Below are 24610 nucleotides of genomic sequence, written 5' to 3'. Positions count from 1 at the left end.
GGGACTTCTGATATGTCACTAAAAAGATCGTCAGCTGACGATACCACAATAGTGATGGACATCATTAATGGACTTGTACATAAGAATCGTTTATATATTTATGGACTTATTCACTGAATTACATGAAGAAATTCACCGGGTAGCGACCCAATGCCAGGTCAATGTCTGCGTCTGCTGCTGTGAGGCCACAGTTTCTCGCAGGTCGGTGAGAGCCCTCGCCAGGAAAACGGCCGTGTTCCAAAGCGTTTGGACACGTGCCACAGCGCCCCTCGAGCTGCCGCCCCAAGGACCAGCAACTTCGCCCATCCTTCCGGTATTGCTGCTTACATGGACGTGCTCCGGATGCTCGAGTGACCGCCCACGGTCACCACCCACGAACATTACCATAGACGTCAACAGTGTCGACTAGGGACAATTTCAGTGACTTTTCGAAAGTGTTGACTCCATTTATTATTATTATTCCGGTTTTAGTGAATTGTGTTTGTTTCTATTGATTATTTTTCATATTTGGTTTCGGGTATAATTTATTTGCATGTATTTTTGTTTTCTTCATTGTTCATATCAAAAACAAAACAAAACCGTACCTTCATATTCACCACCTCCTTTTAAATTTTTGTTACCAATCATCTACTTTATCATTAATCAATTATAGTTGACAGAGTTTTTCTCAAGTTTAAATACCGCAGAGTATTTCTCTCCGATTAAAAGTCTACATTAACACCATTCCTGTTGACACCTCATCATTAGCAAGTGTCATCATCCTCGCGAGCAATTCACTTTGACACCAATTAACCCTGCGGGTTTAAGTAATGATAGTTTCTCCGATCTTTACCGAAATAATTATCACCTCTTTATGACACTTCCTAAAAATAAGATTAGGGCGGAAACGCGTTGCTTGCGCCGCTTGAAATTGATAAAAATTATTGGAAAAAAATTATTGGGATAAAAGGTATAACGCAAGGATTATTGGTGGCAAAACGAAACATTAATTTTTTTTTCGCTGGTTTCAGATATCGAAACGAAATTAAATTAAAATATATTAAGTAAGATGAAATAATTCCCATGATGAAATATTTCTTTTAAGAAAAATCGGACGAATGTCACGTAACCGTCGTTACGTATCAACTTTAAAGTGTTACGTAACATAAAAGTTACGTATGAAACACTTTAAAGTAATTACCAAAAATCAATAATAGAATTCAAAATTTATTTGTATCAAAAAGTAAATACTCCATATTTGTATCAAAAAGCAAATACTCCATCATGGGATCAAATGTAGATACACTTAGATGCTGACAGTTCGTGATAGCCGCTGGCTATTAGACCATTTAGCGTGACAGTTCATGACTATAGAATACATCCCTTCGTCTGTAATAAGATATTAGATATGCATACCTGTCACAAACTGGACGAGATCAGCAGTATATATGAACGCATGTTACTCATGTTAGAGGTTAGATTTTGGGCGTGGACTAGACATATGGCCCGTATGATACTTTATTATATACTGATTATTATACTTAGAAAGAACGGTGAACAATAAAGACTTAGAACACTTGAACAGTTGTTGGTTGGTTACTGAACGAACTATCACGAAAGTTAAGTGAGCGTTGGCGTTACGTGACATGTAAAAGTTTGGCGCCTGCTGACCAAGGATAAGAGCAAGGTTGACGTGGAACACAACGGCGAAGTACTAAACCACCTGAAACGAAAAAGGGGTGAGTGACAATTTCGGTTTTATTGGATAACATAGAGAAATGGCAGAACCAGATATTAGTAGAATTTTTCAAAATTTAGGGGAACAATTACAAAATGTTTCGGCTGTAGTAGGCACTCAGAGTATAGCACAAGTAGTACCATATTTTGACGGGGATACGAAACAATTCAAATATTGGATAAAAAATATTGAAAAATACGGCGTTCTTACGGGTCTAGATAGCGAAAGATTAAAAATGGTAGCTTATCAGTCTAGCAAAAATGCAGTTAGTGATTTTATACAAAGATATCTAAAAAGTAACCCTGATGATAACTGGGATACACTAAAAGGGGAATTAAAATCAAGATTTTCGGAAGTACAAGATCCACAACATGCTTTCTGTCTATTAAGGGCAATAAAACAGACACCAGGGGAAAATGTTCAAATATATGCAGAACGACTTTTAACGATGGCGGAAGAAGCTTTCGTAGGTCATAACGGCGACCTAATAGTTATTGAAAGGCAACTAATAGGGTTCTTTATTGATGGTTTGGCACATGATTTCCTAAAAATGAAAGTAATGCGAGAAAATCCAGATACTCTTCAAGCCGCGGTGCGTAGTGCAACAAATGAACAAAATCTTAGAACTAGATTTAATCTTCGAATAGGTAATGCGCCGAGTCAAAATAGCAGGCATGATATTAGCATCAATGATAGGCATGAACCTATGGAAATTGATCATTTAAGACCAAATAAATACTGCATATACTGTAGACGGCCCGGTCATAACATAAAAGATTGTAAATCAAGAAAACGCGAAATAAATGCCATAGGTAAAGAATTTCAAGTTCAAAATAACCAAATTAGTGATAGGCCAAATAACGATTGGAAATCAAAGATTGAATGTTGGAATTGTGGGAAAATGGGTCATTTTCAAAGGGAATGTCGAAATGGCAGGAGACCATATTACGCCTCACGTAATCAAAAAAACTAGGAGTCTCTTATCATAAAGAAGTCGGTGATATGAGAAAACATATGTCAACATTCACTATAGCAATTTGTGGGAATCCAAATTCATGTCTGATAAAAATAGGAAACATTTCTTTTAGAAGTTTAGTAGACACAGGTGCTGAAGTTAGTTTAATTAGTCGAAAGGCTCTTAGGTTATTGCAAAACAAACCAAAACTCTTAAATAAACGCGCTCATTTACAATCAGTTAACGGCAATTCGCTACAAGTTGATGGCTCAGTACAATTAAAATTTAAAATCGGCCGAGTTCACAAAGTGCACGAATTTTATGTTGTCCCAAACATAAATAGAAATATCATTTTAGGCAGGGATTTTTTATCAAGAAATGGGGTAAGACTCTATTTTGATTTAGAATGTATGCGCATAGATGACAGTTATGTACCTTTGGAAGAAGATTTACATATTGCATCAATTGTGAGACTTCAAAAATGTACTGTCTTGAAACCACAAACACGGTATTTATTAAATGGTAAAGTAAAATCCAATCCCAATATAGATACAAAAAAATGTTATGAGATTAAAAACATAAACAATTCATTTTTAGATTCTGAACCAGGCCTTGTAATTGTTAATTCCGTGGTTAAATTTCAAAGCAAACGTACATTTCCAATTGCAATTATAAATAACACTCATAAAACAATTAAGTTAAGGAAAGGCAGTGCTATAGGCAAAATTGAAAAATTAGAGGCTCAAGAGATTGCTTCTGTTCAAAATACTTCGGTTAAAGGTAATCCAATGACTGATGATGAAATTTTGACAGACTTACGAGTACCCAAAGATCATGCTGAAACGATCTTACCAATTATAATGCAAAATCGAAAACTTTTCGCTAAAAACGACTCCGATCTTACTCAAACTGACACCGTTACCATGACAATCGAGACAGGAGATCACCCCCCAATTAAATTACGACCATACCGCACACCTTTGAATAATAGGAAAATTATTGACAATGCAATTGACGAAATGCTTGAGGCAAATGTAATTAGGAAGTCACATAGTCCTTGGAGTTTTCCCATTGTAATAGTAGATAAAAAAGATGGCACTAAACGATTTTGCGTAGATTTCAGACAATTAAACAAAATTACAAAACCTAATAATACTTAGAAAGAACGGTGAACAATAAAGACTTAGAACACTTGAACAGTTGTTGGTTGGTTACTGAACGAACTATCACGAAAGTTAAGTGAGCGTTGGCGTTACGTGACAAGATAGAGTTGGGATCTCTAATTATAGAAGTACTTGGGGATTACCTATAAGTTTATTATTATTTGTTTTATTATGATGTTAACTCAAATTAATGCATACTTTGATAAAATTTACCTTTTTTTCTTTATTTACGATTGTTGGGATAAGAGTGAGGTTTGTGCACTTAAACTGATTTAAACCCCCAGTAAATTGACATTTTACTGACCTTTCCGAGGCGGCACCTAACAATCCTTAATAAACATACCTAGTTTTTATATATAGTATGTATGCACTGTGCTGTTTGTGGAGTTTTGTGCTGGTCTTCCATGTTTCTTGTTTGTGATATTTTGTTTTTATATTCTATGTATTTAGCATTTACCCAGTGCCATTAAACCGGATTCCTGTTTAAACTTTTTGCTACTGAGCTTGTCTCTGTAGTTTTTCGCATAAATATTAACGTATAAAATCGTTTTGGTCTCTCAAGTGTTAACGTATAAACTAGTTTAAGTTTCTCAAATATTAACGTTTTAAATGGTTTGGGCCTCTCAAGTGTTAACGTATAAAAAAGTTTAAGTCTCTCAAGTGTTAACATATAAAATGGTTTAAGTCTGTCAAGTGTTAACGTATAGCATAGTTTAATTCTCTCAAGTGTTAACGTATACATAGTTTAATTCTCGCAAGTGTTAACGTATAACATAGTTAAAGTCTCTCAAGTGTTAACGTATAAAATAGTTCTTGTCTCTTAGTTGTTAACGTATTAAATATTTTAAGTCTCTCAAGTATTAACGTTTAACATAGTTTAAGTCTCTTAAGTGTTAACGTATAACATAGTTTAAGTCTCTTAAGTGTTAACGTATAAAATAGTTTAAGTCTCGCCAGTGTTAACGTATAACATAGTTAAAGTATCTTAAGGGTTAACGTATAACATAGTTTAAGTCTCTTAAGTGTTAACGTATAACATAGTTTAAGTCTCTCAAGTGTTAACGTATAACATAGTTTAAGTCTCTTAAGTGTTAACGTATAAAATAGTTTAAGTCTCTCAAGTATTAACGTTTAACATAGTTTAAGTCTCTTAAGTGTTAACGTATAACATAGTTTAAGTCTCTTAAGTGTTAACGCATAACAAAGTTTAAGTCTCTCAAGTGTTAACGTATAACATAGTTTAAGTCTTTTTGTCACTGAGTGCATTCAGTATTCATGAAAAATATCAGATTCAATCTTTGTATATATGGGAAGGATAAACGTGGCAAGAGGTTAAGTAGACATTGCAGCTACTTTACTAAGACCCTTATATTTATAGTCTCATTAAGATAACACAATTCCTGGATATTATCTTACAATCAAATACCTTTCAGCAAAGGCTTTCTTTTTCTTTTTTATAAATATACCGTACTTGACAAATTTCCTCAATATACACATCAGGTCGACATTGCATAAGAACATATATAGCAGGTCCACATAGCATCAAACTATTCACAGCAGGTCGGCAACCTAATAAAGCAAGTAAATAAGGCATTACAACTTTTATACATAATAATTCAAACTTTTGAGTTACCAGCTGCAGCCAATTGTATAAACAGATTTACCCAGGGTAATATTTTACCGGCGGTAATTTTTCTGGTAAATTGGCGGTAAGCAATTGTATAAAACAAAATTAAGATTTTACAAAGCTATTTACCGCGGTAATATTTACCCTCCTTTAAGAGGTGGGTAATTTGATTTACCGTCTCAGTTACCAGAATCAAAATGGCCGACCAGACATAAACAAACGCTCGATTCACAACTCATTTTGTCGATTTTAAAGACAAATTGAAACTTCGTGAATAGAAAACTGTTCCATTACATCCATATCAATAGAAGACAGGAATTCAGAGGTAAGAAATCGCCAATAACCACTGTGTGAACAAATTAATGCATTAAAAATATTCCCACGAACATGTCATGTACAAAAACAGTGACACAAGAAATCTGAAGTTTAAGAATGTAATTACCTTGTTTCGCGTTTAAATAATTCCAAAATTTTTAAAAATGCAATGCAATGGTTCGAGACCAACACTTGATTGCAGGTCTCGACCTTACTTTGTTGAAATGTATCCCACTTTGCACATATTTTGAGTATTTTGCACATAAATATTTACAATCAAATTGAACCGCCTGTAAACATTGAACAATAAATGACAGCTATGACGTCATTTTCTAGGAAAAATACCTCAGTCTATTGTCTATTTCTACAGTTTTCTTTTATATAGAGGCAGACAATGGGGTGATTGCTAACCAAATACTGTATTTTAAAGTGCATTGATAATATAAAAGTTAACTGTATATTTGACAAAATCAACAGCTGTGGTATGACAACATACCCAAGTATGATATTTTGAGTTTGTTAAAATGTATATAAATTATACTGTTACATATACAGTTCTGTGATAAACATGTTTATGTTCAATTGCACACAACCATTTCATAATTGTGAAAATGAATAAAAAATAATCATTTTAGGCTTTTCATCAGCGAAAGCCAGCAGAGCCAGTGTGATGTTAGAACATATAAAAGGCACATGATTAAAGACACCAAGAGCAGTAAGGTAATAATAAGATGTTTTTTTCTTCTGTAAATTATCAGAATACTGTCATTTTAGTGAAAGCAAAATATTAATAACTGGTTTGTTTATTGCGAAAGCCATCATCCCTTACCGACGCTCTTGTTAACCTACCTTTCAAATTTATAGAAACATTGGCCTCTGGGGAACGCTGTCACCCCCCCCCCCCCCAACAAAAAAAAAAAAAGAAAAAAAAGAGAAAAAAAAGACGAGCATATTTTCATATCTGCGCCCAATATTTAGTATTCAGCCATTAATGACATGAAGCTGATTTTCACAGACAACATATAAGTTTAATGATTACAAAATAATTTTGCTTTTCTTTAGATTGCTACCAGTGGAGGACCAAGGTTATATGACAAATGTGCCGTCAAGAAAACATCACAAAATGAACTTCATGGAGCAGCTAGTGTATTATATGCTGTTTAACATTGCTGATTCTGGTTATTGGTATCTACATAAGAATTGACTTTGATTTTGAATTTAAGACCATTTAAAGTTTAATGAAAATAGAAAATAAATGTTACACTCCTTGTGTATTGACTTTATGCTCCTGTAAAATGGAAATATGGTGACTATATGAGTAAGTACTTCAAACCCTTAAATTTGACATCCACAATGGGACAGCTTAGTTTTTAAATAGTTAAAAAATATTATTAAATAGTGCTGACAATAACTGAAGAGATCATGTTTCATTTTATTTTAAAAAGAAACAATGATGACATAAATAAGCAGAAACTAAAAATAATTTCATTAAGTTTATATACATTATTGCACTTTTAGTGCCAAGTTGAGGCTACTGCAAGCCTATGGGTAGGAACAAAATTATACAAAAATATATATATGGTACAAACAAGATCAAAGAAAAAGATTCAAGATCATTTGGTCATTAATAATAAACATAACTGATATACAAATGTCGCATGTAGTTTGATAAGCTTATGAATTTGCAAAGTGGTTGGATGCAGCATTTAATAAATGGAATTCTTCAAGAAATGACATTTCACATAGGAGATATAAAAAGATCAAGACTTAGAAAATTTACAATATGTGTCTGCATTGACACTAAAAGCATCAGTGGTGTTTGCTGACATATATTCTTAATTTCAGCAATAATTCAGTTTAAAATATAACAATGGACCACCAGCTTTAATTAAGAAATACATGGAATCCTGAAACAATGGTACATATGAGATTAAAGATATGAATTATTGATCACTTTAATGAGAATCAATTCTATGAAACTCAGTGCATCATTTCTATTACAAGTTGAGACTGACTATAAATTCCATAGGTGTCAGCGTGAGAAAAATGGACGATGCCATTAAACTTTATTCAAAGATATTTTTTTGTAGTTTGTGTAAGTATAATTTCTTGTCAGTTCATTTCTGTTTTAAAATTATTCAGATATATTGTGTCATTATGACTTGCAATAATGTTCGCATTTTTCTGCGGTATTCGTAGACCGTTTTGTATGAAGTAAAGAGTAACACCCCTGAATTCAGAATAAACCTACCCCTTGAAGTGTTGCATGTGTTTTATTGATCAGCCACGGGAGAAGCTTATAAATATTTTTTACTGTTTTGTTGAATATTTACCATGTAACTTGTTGGACCGATTTAATGAATTTTGTCATTAAACCTGCCTTTTAGATTATTCTTTTTATAAAAATGGAATGTGGACGTTCATTTTTTTTATTAAAAAGATACCTCCAATCTGACAGCTGTGCGGGAAAATGACGTCACTCTATTGCATTATGGGACATTTTGGTAAAATTTACCCTGGTAAATTTACCGCCTTGGTAATTTCTTTTTTATAACGTATTTACCGCCATGGTAATATTTCCACAGAATTTACCGGTGGTTTAACTTACCGAGGTAATTATTTACCATTGTTTATACAATTGGCTGCTGACCTACAATAACAATTATTCAATTACGACTAATTTCAATTGGAAGCTTACCTTATAAAAGAAAAACCTTTCAAGGTCCAATGACAACAATTAGAACATAAACAATATGTTGATTTGAACTTCTTCGAAAACTTGCTAATTTAGTATATAAACTTATGATCAGCAAACACAAACGGTTTAATAATATAGAAACGCTTACAATCCATGTTATTCTATACGTTCCTTTTGAAATGTTTGAAACATTTACACTCCATTAAATATATGTAATTGTTAAACAACCGAATAACCAAATATACTCTGTTTTCTACAATTCTGCTTTTCTCATAGCAAATACAAATTGAAATAAAAAATGGGAAATGGTTATTTACACTTAAAGATTTCTTTATTCCTTTTGGTCTTGTTCCTTCTTGGTTCTATTGTTTTGTAGTAGTTATTTGTACTTTAATTACATTGCAATATTACGTAAATTCAATTGTAGTGTGCTATATTTAAGTACACTATTTTGTGTAGATGCTTTGTCTGAGAAATCAATAAAGTGTGACTTGACTTGTAAACCCTCATTCAGTGCAACAGCCATGCTTCATATATTGAACAAAAAGACCATGGACAAGTGATAATCTTGGAAATACACTTAAGGCCATCATCGTGGGTGGTTAAATTTAAATGACAGAACATAGCATTATACTTCTAAGATTTATTCACACAATTTTGATACCGCCAGATTCACACAAATTAATTCCAGATGTAAACGAGTGTAATTCCGGCACAGCGAGATGTGATCACACATGTTACAACACACAAGGCTCATTCATATGTACCTGTAGGAGTGGCTATAGATTATCAAGCGACGGCAGATCATGTTCAGGTTTGTTTCCACAGTAAAAAAATGATAGAATAAAATGCACAGTTCTATAATCCGCAGCTTAATATATCATTCATTTGATTGGTATTTTAAACTAAAAAGTGAATTGCATAATACGTGTATTTATGGAGTTATCTAAAAAAGCAAACATTAATGATAAATATTAAAGGAATGCAATCTTACTTGCAAATAATCATGCGAAATTGTGGCTTTATGACGAAACATTATGATTTCAAAGTGTTTGGTACCGCATCATGATTGACAGATATATGGCAAAAATATTATATTAGAAATAAATAAGTTAATAAGCATATTTTGATAACGAAGCCCAACGTAAATACAATCAGGAGTTGTTCTCTATATGGATTAACTGTATTCAGTTGCGTGTATGTTTGTCCTTGATACGTTTGCCAGTTCACAACATAATCGTTAACATTTTAGCTGCTGATCCCTGAGTGTTCTATTGTATCATTTGAATTACTTTACAAAACGTTTATATACGCATTCATGCCAAAATATAAACTAGTAAAATTTGAGCAAAACGATAAAATGAAAAACTCACTGACCTCTATCTAGTCTTGCTTTACGTTAACCCCCTGATTTATGCCGACGAGTATTGAGTTATTCGGAACGCACATCATCATTAATGGAGAAAAAAAGCAGAACAGAAACTTGGTGTAGCAAGTGTGTTTATCCCATTTCAAACAGTACAAAAAATTAAGTACGAGTGGAAGAAGAGTGTGTTTTAAACATACCCACATAACATCAACCTTCAGTTGGCTCGGTCAAGGGCAACATAAACTGTATTACACACATTGGTATTGTTTATGTGTATTGCATGAATTATAAAGGCATTCCAAATTAAAATGTAAATTGACTCACGTAGTTATAATTTCATGTATAACAAGTAAGACATAATTCAGTGGGTTGTTTATATTTAATCGGTAACATTACAGTTATGGCCTATTTTACAACGATATGTATCCGTGCACAACGGATAAACTCGGAAATACAATGAATATCATAATTTCGTGTTCTTAAAATTGATCATATGACAGCGAATGTACTTTTTACTTCTTACGTTTGTCCACAAAACTTTGATCCAACTACTCCGTACAACCTTTTTTAGATATCAACGAGTGTAGTTTGAGCGCTACGTGTAGTCACACATGTACCAACACAGAAGGTTCATTCATATGTTCCTGTAGAAGCGGCTATGTTTTAGCAAGCAACGACAAAGCCTGTTCTGGTATATCTCTTATTATTTATAAGTATTGTACGATGAAAAGAGTACTTGTAAGCGCCAAAAGTTTAAGGACCAAAACACCCCCAATTTGTAATAAATGAAATAACACGGATTTAGGTCCCCGGCGTTTGTAAAGAAAAGCGTCTCTTAAAAAATGCATGAAGCATTTGTAAGAAATAATAATAAGCCTTTCAGGTCGCCGTGATACTATTGCTACCGCTTCTGCTCACTACTACTACTATGTCTACACCTACTTGGTATATATATTTATACATACAACTGTATCGTTAGAAGGGTTGGGGTGGTCAAAAGTTTTTTCCTATTTTCTTCCGGTCATTTTTCTTGAGGGGATGTTCATTAATTTTGTTACACTGGTACAGTGGTACCAACACACAAGGCTCATTCAAATGGTATTGTAGAAGGAACTAAATATTAGCCAGCGACTGCAGAATATGTATTGGTTTGTTCTCAATAAGTATCACAAACTTTTTTAATATTGTTTTCTTTTGTTGCCATCTTAACATTGGACTGTTTTACAACTGACGCATTAATAACAAACCGCAAAATGAAAAGGGAAAACGCAACTTTCCCTTTTCAGCATGGTAACATTTTAATCCAACAGAAACCCTTTGTAATCTCGTCAAAGGGTTTCTGTTGGACTTGAAATATTTCTAGGAATATTACAAAAACCCTTCATAGTATAGTATTGAAGGTTATAGTGGTGTTTTCTACATTTTGAGGAATATTCCCAACTCTTGAAATGTTGGTAACATTTCCAAAACATTACCAAAACATAATGGGAATATTTCCAGATGAATTGAAACAAAAATATAATCATCAAAATTATGCCGAGAAATAAGCTAGGAAATGGTCACAAATATTTGGTAACATTCCCAGAGTAAATTATAAACATTTTCTGCTAACATTCTAAACTTCATCTTGGATATAATGTCCAGGTTTTCTGGAAATATTTCCAATTTAATAATGTAAAAGTTGGTAACATTACATTTTGGGAATATTACCAAACACTACATACTGAAGTATTGGAAGTTATGGTAGGGTTTTCAACATTTACGGGAACATTCCCAAACTTATCAATATTATGTATGGGGACCGATTTTCTAAAAAAAATCTAAAACTAAGAATAGTCACAAACATTTGGTAATATTCCCAAAATAAATGATAGACATTTACTGCTAGCATTATCAGATTCATCTTTGATAAAATGTCCAGGTTTTCTGGTAATATTACCAATTTGATTTTGAAATATTTGGTAACATAACTAAAACATTTTGGGAATATTACCAGATGAACTGAAACAAAATAATCCAACAGAAAGACTTTGGTAACTCAACAACCTGTTTCCGTAGGACTATAATTATTTCTTGGAATATTACCAAACAGTTCAAAGTAAGAAGGTATTGAAAACGTTAGCAGGGCTTTTCAACATTTGTGGTAATATTCCCAAAATAATCCATATTATGACGATAATTTTCTAAAATATTCTTGATCTTGGAATACTCACAAATATTTGGTAATATTCCTAAAATAATGGATGAACATTTTCTGCTAGAATTCTTAAATTCCTCTGGAATATAAGGTCCAGGTTTTCCGGGAATATTTCCAATCTGATATTGAAATGTTTGGTAACATTACCAAAACATTTTAAAAATTCTACCAAACTGTTCATAGTATAAAATTAAAGGTTATAATGGGAATTTCAATATTTTTGGGAACATTCTCCAAATTATCGATATACTATGCAGAGGGATTTTCTAAAATATTCTAAGCCTAGGAATAGTCACAAATATTTGATAATATTCCCATAATAAATTATGAACATTTTCTGCTAGCATTCTAAAATTCATCTTGGATATAATGTCCAGGTTTTCTGGTTATATCAACAAACTGATCTTGAAATATTTGGTAACATTACCAAACCAATATATTGAGAATATTACCAAACTCTTCGTGATTAAGCCAAGAAATTGTAAAATGTTCTAAAACTAGGAATAGTCACAACATTTGGCAATATTCACTAAAAATGATGAAAATTTTCTGCTAGCATTCTGGAAATCATTTGGAAATTAATTTCCTGGTTTCTGGGAATATTACCAATTCGATCTTGAAATATCTGGTAACATTACCAAAACCTTTAGGGAATATTACCAGATGAATTAAAATAAATTAATCCAACAGAAATATTTTTTGTAGGTCATGAAATAGTTCCGGGAATATTACCAAACAGTTCATAGTATAGGATTCAAAGTAACAATTCTGGAAACATTCTCAAAGGAATCCAAATTCCAGGTTTTCTGGGAATATTACCAACTGAATCTTGAAATGTTGGTAACATTACTAAAACATTTAAGAAATATTTGCAGATTAGTTGAAACAAAAAATATATTAGGTTGTCTTAAGTGTCATTCATTAATATTTTAAACCATTCTTTTCGCAAGGATAGTGTACTATATAATGCATCATTGTAAGTATACTTTAATATCAGTTAGTATTATTTTTTGATCCAAAATAGTCACCAAACAGGAATATATGTTTGTTTAAGTAAAAGTAATGAAGTGATCAAAGTATGAATCTTGTATGTACTTTAGGGTTTTGAGGTTAAATTATCTCATTAAATTAAGTCTATTTGGAGGTGTTATTCAACAGACCATCCAAACTGTCTCTGTACCACCATTTTAAGTTCTTTTGGCAAATAATGTTTTGAACAATTTATTAACAACATACATGATAAACAATCATTCTATGCTGTAAAACTTTCAGTATACATTTCAAAATTTGTAACTATAATACCATTAAAAAGCACAATGCTGAAAGACATAATAAACTAACAGAAAATTGACAAAAGGTTTGATCGCCTTGGTACGAAGGCTTACTCCAAAATGCGTTTCCGTAAAAATGAGTATCGTCTCCGCCCTTGAGATTTTCACGGCACGTCAGGGCGATTTTGGCATAATTACCCGAGGAAGATGAGAATGTGAAGACTGACTTCATTTTCATTAAAATAAAAGGTCATAAAACATTGAGACAAGGAAATGTTTTGTTGAAACGTTTTGTTCTCTGAGAAATTTTAATTATTCCAGCAGAATGGCTAAGGTCATTCAAGTCGAGCTGCTAATGTATCTGCTCCTAGGATTGATCGATCCTAGCTGTGCCCACCTATTGAAATGAACAATAAAAATCAGCAGATGTAAAACAGGAAATATTTGAAGAATTAAAATATTACAGGCTTATTCTGAAAACAAGTACGAAAAGGTTTGCAGTCACTCCTTATTTCTCACAGCTAATGACATTCAAAACCATTTTGTTATTCCTCATTTTTAAAACTTTCAGACTACATGCTCACCATATGGCATATCCTTTATTATTACACAAAATAATATTCAAATCCATTTGAAATCATTGACAAATGACCAAAGATATGTATTATACACGATAATACATGGTTGACCATGGGTTTTGGTTGATAGTTGCCCCAGTGAAAATAATTCAACCAAAAGCCATTGTCAACCATGTACTATTCTATAAATAAAATAAGATTATGCAAATTATCCTAAACAAAATAATCATAGAAAATAAGCTATAATAACTTAACACATATAATTGTCTTTTATTGTTATATCCAATCATTATTTCCATAATTTCTTTCCAACTAATGATCTTTAAAGCAATCTTTGCAGTTAACAATATTTGTCTTTTTTTTTGAAAGTTTTCTTCTGAAGTCAGCTTAGTATTATAAAACATACAATTTAATTTGGGTCTTGCAAAGGAAGTAGACAGCGCTTAAAAAAGGAAAACAAAAGTCCCTAAGACTATATTTTAAATATATTTGTATCTGATTCTACAACACAATTTGTGCCAATTTTGATGGTATGTTATTTGATGATTTAAACGAGGAGGAATAATAATACTTGACAATATATAGCACTACAGAATTAGTTTCAAAATGATATAAATTAAAGAAAATGACAAATGAAAACAAATCGTGTTAACATGATATGAGGTAGTGCTGACATATCTTTCGATGATCATTTGCTTCCAAAAATATACGATGTCATTTGATGACCTTTATTTGTGTTTTCGGCCTTTGAGTATCCTGCAGACTTTCGAAGTTTTCTTTCAATATAAAGGTAAATATATTAAGAACCAATTGTCATGCAGTTTACCGGTAAACTTTTGAATTTGATCTTACTAAAATTTATTTACGTACCCGGAAATTGCACATTGTCGAGATTGAATCTAGAGTCTGATTTTAACATGAATATTTTAAATCAAAATGTAGTCCATTTTCTTTCTTTTTACATGACCCTACTGTCCTGGACATCTGAGTAATCAATAAGATAATTAATCTTTGGCAAAAAATAACATGATTTAGGGTATTTCGATATTTCTGTGAAAGCAGGTAGTGTTCTTCGACTTAGTAAGTGTAGGCAGTCTATAATAGAAACTATTGAATATAAAATCAATTGTCTACTATCTAGCCAAAGGTTTAATTGGAAATGGACTGGTTTCCATACTTAAATAATGGGTTCAAATCGTCAACAGTAAAAACTGTAAAACAATCAACAGTTACACTATTTATGACTCAATTATAATTCAAACAAAATATAAATGTCCCCGACAGTAAACATTTATCTAATTAAAAATGAAGAAATAATTGGACTTTACCTTTAATTTGAAGTAAACTTCATCATCTTTTCTCTCAAATACATGCCATGAAATATCCTAAAAGGTAAAACCTCATAATATAATAGTCTTATACAATGTTATTACCATTTACTGAAGTAACCACACATGTTTATCAATTTTGATCTGTTTTATTGTAGTATACATTTTGTAAGTTTATCGAGAAATATAAATCATAATGCAAATCTTAATTTAGGACAGCTGTGTTTTAATGTGTGTTCAATGTTCCTTAAGTCTTAACCTTTTTTTAATATGAACGTTGTATTTTAACAAAAATAGAGTAATTTTTGTAAGATTATATGAGTATAACTGTAAAGTACCTCGTCAACTAATTAAGTCTCCGGTGTTGATTTTATCATCACTGACATCCATCAAAGAACAGTGTTCTAGCGATATTCGTAGATAATCCTTAACTGTTCCCAGCTTAATAGTGTGGGGATTTTGTTTCCAGCAGTTGATCAAAGGTTCAATAAGATCAAAGCATACAATCAAAGTTGTGTATCCTATAACAGTTCAGTAAAAATCACTTTTGTTTCACATTTCATAGTCAGAATAATGAGCCACATTCTGGAGTGTGGCTAATTGTCTGATAAACATCATTTGGTATTTCTGGGCATTCTCCTCTAATCTTGAAGCTCCGTTTTATGACCTGCTGATTCTAAAACCTGGCCTGGCCTGGCCCGGCCTGGCCTACCCTGACCTGCTGACTCAGCATTTTGTGTCAAGCTAGGCCAGGCCCGGCCAGGACTGGCCATATTTTATATATTCTGAGACATCAAGTATTGAATATACTGAAACACAATGATTTACCTTTATTTAGGAAACAAACAGCATGTTTAATGTTATGTACTATTAATATACAAAATGCGCATGCAAGAACGAATGTTCATGTGTTTGAGATTTAACAGTTATAATGATGATGATGATGATGATGATGATGATGATGATGATGATGATGATGATGGTGGTGGTGAGAATAAGGCATAAGAATAATACTGTTTTAGTTTTGCCGAAAAATGTTCTTTTTATTTAAAAAAATGATAGAGACATCGTAAAAATAAATCCTACAAATAGTGCAATAAAACACAGCGTAGTACCATTTTAAGGCTGTAGGCCCCAAAGCATGCTTCCTTTTATAATTTATAACAATTACGAATTAATGGCAATACTTTATAAAGTATCAATATATAAATTGCATTTAAAAATATTCCCATTTTTTACTTCATTATTGTTAGATGCTATTGTGAACGTTTTCTATTTCATATGGAATACCCTCATTGTCTACTACTAATTATATGTATAAACGACATGTTCAGTAGCTTTTTTAACGTTCCTGTTAGAATATACAATAGTCAGAAAAATAATCGATCTTATAGTCCCATAAAACGGGTGTCTTTATGGCCCCTTTTTTTAGCATGGGAACCTTAAGAATCGAACAATTTACATTTAAAAGTTGCTCAGTGTCATTACATATTTATTTTTAAGGACAACGTTTGGTAGATAATCAACATTTATAGAATAGATTAAAAAAAGATGATCGAAGAAAAACTATATGTTGAAGAAACACTTTTTTATTTTAAAACGAAGATAAGATCGTTTTTACAAGACAAAGGGTTTGGTGCTATCTATTATTATAAAATGACAAAATCAAAGACTTCGATCATGTATAATGTTTCAATGTGATCGCAGTAATAAAAGAAAACACTAATAATCTTAGCAAGCTTGCATAATATAAGATTGTGCAAGCTTTAAGATCATTGTCATCCAATACGTAATATTTGTCTAATTTGTTTGTAATTTTTATGCAATGCTTTAACTGATCATAAAAATAATATGTTTTCATTCAAATGCGATGGGCGCCGATAGCGCGCTACTATGATTTACAATTTATGAAGTTGTATAAAGATTTAAGATTATTAATCAGTTGCATGGAAATACCAGTTTTCTTTTCTCAATCAAATATGAATGATATAATTATGTAGAAATGTTACTGTAAAAAAGGTCATTATGAGTACTTATATCAGAACGTTTTTGCTATCCTATTCGTTTTTTGATAGTATAGTCATACTTAAAGAACTTAATATTGTTGTAATATTACTTTATCAATAAAAAAGTTTTCTTTGTTTATCAATATTACTTTATATGACATTTATCACGCTGAACCGGGCAGCAATTTTGTTTATACCTTTTCATGCGGTGAAACGGAAAACTGTTTTTCTAATGAATTCAGTATTGTTTTGTGCAAATAGTTGTGCAAGTAGAAAACCAACCCAACGTTGAGCATTCTAGAATAGGTCTGAAAAAAATTCTAGACGGGAAAAATGAATATGCTATTAAAACAATAAAGGATGTTCCCGAATGGTGTGTCCCCAGTTAAGTGATTAGTATTGTTTTTGGACATGCACGCAAGCACAAAACACGCATGCACGCACACGAACAAGCACACACGCACAAGCACACACGCACACGCACACGCACACACACACACACACACACATACATAAACCAACAGACATACACACACATACACACAAACGCGCTCAAACCCACAGACAAGCGCGCGCCCACACCCACACTTATAATTTTTTTTTTAGTTAAGGCAAGTACAGAGTAAATAACCATATTAACATTAAAGAAGGAAGCAATCTAATTAAGATAGAGTAGACCCTGTTCTTGATGTAATTTGTTAGTCTTATAGTTCTATAGAATTATCTGTTTTTGAAATATATCCCGGTTTGCACGCCATACGCAAGAAATAAAAAGGCTAAGAGTAGCTAACAACAATCTGCAGTATGACTTCAATTTGGGGTGCATTATAAAATGTTAGTTTAACTGCCATATGTTTACTACTTGAGAACCTTCGTGTATCTTAAATTCGAATTTTACTTAATAATATGTCTATAAAAGTAACAGCCCGGACACAACCGACAATACTCTATGTAGTTATAAACATCATTCCGTTGTGAATAAACATCAAGCGTGACATTGACTTTAGAGGTTGGGACACGGGTCTTGCATGCGACATGTTGTCTTGGTATGTGAAACACTTGTGGCATGTTATTTTATAATATGTCCATTCGTGAGAAAGAAGCAGCCCGGACAAAACCGACAATACTGTGTCGTTATAAACATCATTCCGTTGTGAATTAACATTAAGCGTGACCTTGACTTAAGAAATTGGGGCACGGATCTTGCATGCAACACGTCGTCTTGGTATGTGAAACACATGTGGCATGCTATTTTAAGATTTGTCCATACATAAGAAAGTCACATCCTGGACACGGCCACCTATGTGCTATGTCTTTATATGCAGCATTCCATAGTAATCAAATCCTTAGTGTAATATTGACCTAAGATGTAGGGACAGGGGTTTACTAGCGACACGTGTCTGGGTATGTCAAACACATCAAGTTGGCAAGCTATTATAGATACAAGAAAAAAGTAAAGCCCGGACACGAAAAGTTGAGCCGGACACACGGACGGATTGGCGAAGGACGGACGGAAGGTGGGATTTTGAACTGCCTACCTTCGGGGAAATACAAATGTATTGATAAATGATAATGCTGAATGCCTTAATATTGGAGTGTTTTTTTGTATCTAAAGTATTGTTGATAGCACTATTATAATAATATAATTTATCATGATAAAGCCTTAAATACCTGGGCATATGCAAAGTATACACGAATAATCTATTTAATTTATCTCTCTGTGGTAGCCTTGAAAATATTATGTTATTTAATTTGTTTTTGTTGTCACCTAAAAGACATCTGCTAGTCTGCCAAAAATGTGCAAATAATCATTGTATGACATTAATGAAATGTTTGAATCTTGGACACATATGAACGTAAATTGTATTGATTTACATTCGCAAAATTTCAAACAAATCCGTATTTCAACGCGTTGATAACATTTCGAAATATGTTTCATTCTATTGATGTTGAACATATTTTCCTTTACATTTACCTCATGGTTTAAACTTTAAGAATTACCATGTCATAAGACCATAAAGCTAAGGCAGAATATGTATTGGTTTGTTCTAGATAAGTATCACAAACTTTATTAATATTGTTTCCTTTTGTTGCCATCTTATCATTGGACTGTTTTACAACTGACGCATTAATGACATATCAAACTCAAGTACTCTAAGCACTTAAAAATAGAGTTTCATTTTCACAACAAGTTACTTTTTAGTTTGAGTGTATAGCTGCTAACACTTTTCTAGAAAACGATTATCAACTTGACAATAGAAGTATCTATCTTGTATGATTTGATTTGATAGCCACCAAACACAGTATGATTGAGTTACTCTTAACGACTGTGGTGAGAGTTAGCAATTACCCTAGTGGCACTCTTGTTCAACAATAAATGCGTTCATGAATGTTTGGCTCGTCTAAATAGTCAGCTCGTCTGTTTTAGAAGAATGGCTTGTTGCAGGGTTAGTGCTTACCTAATAAGTGGTCAGGGTACTCATATGTTATTTAGTACTAAAGGTGCTATATTCAATTACCATGTGTTTGGCAAATCCCATTATTGACACTGTTTTTGAGCATAAGTGTCCGATAATGGTCTTTGGGTAGATGCAGTGTTATCTGTGAACCGTTTATTCAATGCCTAATCCATGCTTCATATACATGTGGTGAACCAAACATGTATTTATGAAGATAAATTAATATATTTACGTTCTCTCTGTGCTGTCAATGATATTGTTTTCAGTTACATTAAATTACTGCTAGTTGTTAAAACAACACTAACAATGGAAAACTAGTTATCTTGGAAATACACTTAAGGCCATTATTTCGGGTGTCTTTATTTGATCAGATGACGATAATATAATTTTACTTCTAACGTTTATACACACAACTTGCACTGATCATATTCGTACATTTTATTCCAGATATGAATGAGTGTAGTTCCGGCACAGCGAGATGTAGTCACATATGCACAAACACACAAGGCTCATTCACATGTTCATGTAGAAGCGGCTATTCACTGTCGAGCGACGGCAGAACATGCTTTGGTTTGTTCTCAATTAGTTTGACAAACTTTATTCATGTTGCTTACAATGCCATTTAAATATAAGATTGTATTACAGCTGACACAATGAAAGAATATCAAACTTAGTTATCCTGATCAATAATAAATATAGTACATTCTCAAACCCAGTGATAATGTAAATTTGATTGCAGAGAGGCTGACACTTTTATACGAAACTATCCTCACATTAAATAACTATCGAACTTTATCAAGAATGGATGGCCACACAACAGAGCGGTATGGTTACAATGCCCCTTTCGACTTAAGTGAGCGCTGGCGATTACACTTATGGCGCTCTTCTTTTACAATGAAAGCTGTTTTAAAAGTTAAGATCTCTTGAATATGTAGCTCGTCATATTTCGACGAAAGCTTGATGTTCACGTACAAGTATATTGTTAATCGACGGCAGAACGTGTTTTTGTTTGTTAAAAAAATCAAAAATAGTTAATAAAATGTTGTTTTTTCATTATTCTAGAACCCACAGCAGGTTTGTTTTTGTGTCGTATGTCTTTTGCGTTGACCCTGCTTTATAAACGGGGTTTATGTTTAAACTTTCGAATACTGTACTTGTTTTGTAGGTTAAGTTAATCAATATTTTATAGGCAACACGATTGACACTCTATGGATACTAATCTAAATTTGTCAACTGGTCGGTTTAGCGATTTTAACATTATTACATAACAGATGAAAAGCGACAATCATACATCTCATCAATGTTTAAATTGTTAATTAATATTTACTGATAAGGATATTGTATTTGTATGCAGTATGTGTTCGTTGTACGTAAACATTAAGTGTATTATGTTGGGTGTCTGTTTGTCTTTGATACGAGTGCTTGTTTGAAAGATAAGCTGTAACTCTTTGGATGCTGATCCCTGATCGTGCCATTTCATGATTGGTGGTTTTTACGATACGTTTATAGACGCATTCTTGTCCAGATATAAACAAGTATAGTTACGGAAAAACTATACGTCAATGCCTCTCTTGCTCGACATATACGTTGTATTGAGTTGATCTGGTAGTTGAGGTTTTAGTTGCGACATAAGACTTTAATCGAGTTTGGCTATTTAAGTACGATTACCCGTTCAAAGATGAAAACCCAATTATTTATCAAATAGTGATGCACTTGATCAATTTTAATATAACCATATGCATTGTTTGCATTCTAGATATAAACGAGTGTAGGTCTGGCACAGCGACATGTCATCACACATGTACTAACACAAACAGCTCATTCACATGTGCGTGTAGAGGCGGCTATGAAATATCGAGCATATATTATTGATATGTTTTTTACGATAAATGTGTTCTTGTCGACTGAGTTTTTTTGTCGATTTTGCACCAACACATCTCCAATTCACTGACTACTCTTTTTACAGATTCACGTTACCTATGCCTTTTACAAACGAACTTTTTAATTCATCAAGTAACAGTAACAAATACAGTGACGCCTTTCATGTTACCCTGTAACGAACTAATTTAAATTTGAATTAAATATTTTGATTTAATTTCACGTATCGGATTTCCCTATGAAGCATTCAAAGCGATGCCAAGGTGTTCGCCCAGATTTTCTAACGGTTTTAACACGACAATACAATACAAAGTGTTATTTCCATATACTTAAATGACCATTTCAATAAAAAGACACTATAGTTGGCCATTTAAAAAAAATTAAAAAAATGGGCATTTGCCGGAACATCTGACAGCCATGATTGCTCGGGCACCAGCATTATAGAATAGTTAAGATCACATTACGTTTATCCGCTTGATTTAACTCACGTGTTACAAACAATCCAGACATTGACGAGTGTAGTTCCGGCACAGCGAGATGTAGTCACTCATGTACAAACACACAAGGCTCATTCACATGTTCCTGTAGAAGCGGATATACTTTATTGATCGACGGCAGAACATGTTCTGGTTTGTTGCCAATAAATTTAAAAACACTTTTTTAATGTCGCTCACTTACGATGCCATCTAACATTGGACTGTTTTACAACTGACACATCACGGAAACATCAAGCTTGAGTTTCATAAGCACCAATAAATATAGTTCTCTTTCACAACCCGTCACAATTTAACATTTAGTGTACTTAAGCTTACACTTGTAAACAAAACAATCATCAATTGACACTTTACATATAGAACTTCCATGAAAGCATGAAAGCAAAACACAGCGGTATGAGTGTATAACACTTCTCGACTGAGTGTTTGCTATTTGCCTTGTTGCATTCTTGTCCTACAATTAATACAGTTATGAATCTTGAGCTCGAAGGCTTCAACGGCGAGGTATTATTAATATATTTACTCCAACTTAATGACTGTTCGTGTTATTTTAATAAAACTCACTTCAAACGTTGTTAGAATCAATGATCACGTGAACGAAAAGACCATAACTTATTTGGTTATAATTTAAAATACTGATATAGTTTTTTTTCTTCCCCACAATTTCATCTGATTTCAGCGTTTTTTTCCGATAATTTTGATTCAGCGTTATCTATTAATCCTTCACTTTTTGACATATTTATAGCCTGTCTGTGTTATCTGGGATCCTTTTCTCAGTAACATTGCATTAGAGGTGGTTTTCTGAACAAACAGTGACCATAAATGATGGACAGTCATGGGAATACACATAATGCCATCATAACGGGTGCTTTTATCTGATCTAATTAGCGAAGATATCATTTTACTTCTTACCTTTATCATCACACTTTGATCTTATCATATCCGTTAATTTCATTCCAGATGTAAATGAGTGTAGTTCCAGCACAGCGAGATGTAGTCACACATGCACCAATACACAAGGTTCATTCACATGTTCCTGTAGAAGTGGCAATAGTTTATCAAGCGACGGAAGAACATGTTCAGGTTTGTCCTCAATTTCTATCGCAAACTGTATTTTTATTGTATATTAAGGATGCTATTTTTCATATAGGACTGTTTTCCAACTGACATAATTGTTGTAACATCAAACTCCAAAGGACTAATACATATAGTGCATTCTCACTCCCAGCAAATTTATCCTCAAATTGACAATATAACAATCGAATTATTTTATGAATGGATGTTCCTAAAACAAAGGATGTTTAATGCATATTGGAAATCGTACATATATTCATATATCAGTAAATGCATGTTTCACAATATAGTTATTTAAAGTAACATATATACGTATCAAACAAGCTGTTTTAAGTTGACAAGGTTATATACAACTATTATCAAATAGTGTTTCCAAAATAATAATTAAATATAAAGCTTTTTTTATGCAATTGACATACGAAATTAATGTCATCCGATTATTAAAATTATATTAAATGATATAAGCCATGCGTATTTTTAAGCCATGCGTATTTTTAACGAAAATTTAAACTTATTTAAATATTATTTGAAGTATCTTCTTTGTTGACAATGTGTGGCTCTTTACTTGGTATATACGTTAATTTGATATGAATGGTTATTTAGTGCCGAGTTATATTTTTTATGTATACAAATGTCATCATTCGGAATAAACTCAAGATATTTTGATATCAAAATTGATCCTGTCACTTGCATAGAATTCGGTCCAATAACAAGGTACCGTGTAAATTTTAGTTTATTAGGCTAGTTGACCACGTGATGTCTATCTAGATTCTGTTGGTCATGTAACCACGAAAGGGGTCTATTTTAAATTCTGATATGTCAGAGGAAATGCACAAATAGTGTTCTAGTATCTTATCAATAGTAGGCCAACAACCGACCTTAACAATCACTCGCCCATCACTCTGCATAATAATGACACTGGCAAAACAACCAATCGACCAGAAAATCTACATGTGACGTGAAAATCTTACCCCACCAGCACATGCTGGAAACTGTGCAGCATTCAACGATAGTTAATTCCATTTCTGTGGTGAATGACAAAATCTCACTTACAACAGTAATAAATTATCTTTAAGCCTGTGCAGTTCTGAACATCCAACACTATCGACATAAATAAAATCCATTTAATGTGGTGATTGTTTCTAAACACTCGTAATCTTGAACCGTGACCTGTGTACTGTACTGTGACTTGCGGAATAATTGTTACATTATCAGATAATGTTTGGTGACTGATCCGTGTTTGTGCACTTTTAAAAGCTTTTTTTTAAGTTTTGAATTGAATTTTTCATATTAAAAGGCAATGACTTAGACTATAATCGTATTGAAAAAAGTTGAACAATTGTATACACTATTTTGGGGGCGATTTAATCATGGACACCTATTATGCTGACGTCACCAGTGAAAATCAGTGAAAGATCCTTATTAATTTTAAGGTAGTAAATAGTGTTTAAATAACAAAGTAACAGGATAAATAGAATACT

The 24610-nt window shown here is 32.7% G+C and overlaps 1 long non-coding RNA gene across 1 annotated transcript; it reads right to left on the bottom strand.

Moving 5' to 3' along the window:
• Positions 1–1193: 1193 nt before the first annotated feature.
• On the bottom strand, positions 1194–24253 carry LOC128234483 (uncharacterized). The gene is made up of 2 exons (XR_008260949.1): positions 24101–24253; positions 1194–1702 (listed from the first exon to the last, which is right to left on the bottom strand). It is a non-coding gene; the product is annotated as an uncharacterized LOC128234483 (long non-coding RNA).
• Positions 24254–24610: the final 357 nt, after the last annotated feature.

This window comes from Mya arenaria, chromosome 5 (genome assembly GCF_026914265.1).
Source record: "Mya arenaria isolate MELC-2E11 chromosome 5, ASM2691426v1".
NCBI classification, from domain to species: Eukaryota; Metazoa; Mollusca; class Bivalvia; order Myida; family Myidae; genus Mya; species Mya arenaria.
The sequence above is the reverse complement of the archived record's forward strand: the minus strand, read 5'-3'. Positions and strand labels throughout refer to the sequence as shown.